The 2029-nt window shown below is 39.4% G+C and overlaps 1 pseudogene; it reads right to left on the bottom strand.

Moving 5' to 3' along the window:
• Nucleotides 1–679: 679 nt before the first annotated feature.
• On the bottom strand, nt 680–1030 carry LOC118636371 (annotated as a pseudogene).
• Between the last annotated feature and the right edge of the window lie 999 nt (nt 1031–2029).

Genomic DNA, 2029 nt, shown 5'->3' with positions numbered 1-2029 from the left:
TAGAAAGCATATTGCAATATAAATATATGATAAATGTATCAAGTCAATATGTTCTATACCTTAACTTTGCACATTATATATCAAATATAACTCAATAAAAAATAAAGTTGGGCCCTGGCCAGTGTATCTCAGTTCATTGAAGCCTTATCCTGTACACCAAAAGGTTGCCAGTTTGATTCTTGGTCAGAGCACATATCTAGGTTGTGTGTTTAATTCCAGTTCAGAGTGTGTTCAGGAGGCAACCAATCTGTTTCTCTCTCACATCGATATTTCTCTCTCTCTCTCTCTCTCTCTCTCTCTCTCTCTCTCTCTCTCATCAATAAAAACATCCTCAGGTGAGGATTAAAGAAATAAATAAAATAAAGTTGATTTCTTGTAGACAACATAATACAACAAAAACATTTAATCAAGTGAAAAGTAATAAACTGAACAATAAACTAATAAACACTCAAAACAAAATATTTTCCATTGGAAACATGTTATGAATATGGGGTTTTGTTACCATCTTACTGCAATTTTCTTATGTGTCACTAGCCAACATACCCCATGTTTTCTGTAACCATAGAGAATTGAATGGAAGTTTGAAGAATTAAATGAAAAGTCCGTTTCATTTTAAAGAATCATTTCACAAGGCAGCCAAAGTGGATTTAGAGAATAAAATTATTCAAGAAATTCTCCACGTACTTAGGTTCATTTTAGAATCCATGAACCTTAAGCTGTTCTTCCTTGACAATGCCAACCTCTAAGAGAAACTGGCAAATGTTTTTTCTTTGGTCACCTTGAAGCTGAATAACCTCTCCATATTCGGGATGTTCAATCATAGTACCATTACAGGCAAATTTCTTTTTGAAAGCTTCACAAGTCTTTTTGTCATAATCATCTGCAATGCCCTGAACAGTAGTCAGTGTCTTCCTGCGATTTTGTTGCTGGATTCTTACATGGATGTAATCCTCAGTCCCTGCCCGGAGTCGTCACCCATAGTTGCATCAGCAAAGGGGTCGAAAGATTGGAGGGTCTGGATAGTGGACATGCAATACTAATGTGAGGCCGGTGAGGGGATATAATTCCTGCAGGGGCCCACCTAAATCACCGTGTCAGGAGGTTATAGTGGCAAGAAAATGGAAATAAGGAAATGCTTCTGTCGGGGGCTGGGATGCAGCTGAGTGGCAGCTGAGGCAGAAGCCAGAGGAGGCGGAGGAAGAAGCGGCAGGGACAGCTGCAGGAAGACACGAAAGTTCCTGCAGGGGCCCACCTAAATCACCGTGTCAGGAGGTTATAGTGGCAAGAAAATGGAAATAAGGAAATGCTTCTGTCGGGGGCTGGGATGCAGCTGAGTGGCAGCTGAGGCAGAAGCCAGAGGAGGCGGAGGAAGAAGCGGCAGGGACAGCTGCAGGAAGACACGAAAGAAGAGGTGGCACTGTGGCTTCTCCTCCTGATATTTTTTGATTCACTCTGACAATCTGTCTTTTCATTGATACTTTTAGACCACTGACATTAAAAGTGATTACTGATATAGCTGGATTAAAATTTAGGGTATTGATTCCAAAATGGCGGCAGAGTGAATGGAAGCTACACAGACCATCTCCAAAAACCAAACTAGAATGAAAACTAAAATAAAGACAAATCATTGGGAATAAGCTACAGAAAAGCTACAGAAAAGCTGGAGAAGACTCATAAAACCAGGGACAGAAAAAAGACACTAAATTGAGCCTACTAGGAGCCCACAAACAGTAAAGGATCTCTTCACAGAAAACTACAGGTTGCTGAAAAAAGAAATAGAGGGAGATATTAAAAAGTGGAAGCATATACCTGGTTCATGGATTGGAAGAATTAACATTATTAAAATGTCCATACTACCCAAAGCAATCTATAGATCCAATGCAATCCCCATCAAAATACCAACATACTTCACAAAACTAGAACAAATACTCCAAAAGCTTATATGGAACCAAAAAAGATCCCAAATAGCCACAGCAATCATGAAAAAGAAGAACAAAGTAAGAGGGATCACATTACCAGATTTCAGGTT

This window comes from Molossus molossus, unplaced genomic scaffold, assembly GCF_014108415.1.
Source record: "Molossus molossus isolate mMolMol1 unplaced genomic scaffold, mMolMol1.p scaffold_m16_p_2, whole genome shotgun sequence".
In the NCBI taxonomy this organism is placed as follows: domain Eukaryota; kingdom Metazoa; phylum Chordata; class Mammalia; order Chiroptera; family Molossidae; genus Molossus; species Molossus molossus.
The sequence above is the reverse complement of the archived record's forward strand: the minus strand, read 5'-3'. Positions and strand labels throughout refer to the sequence as shown.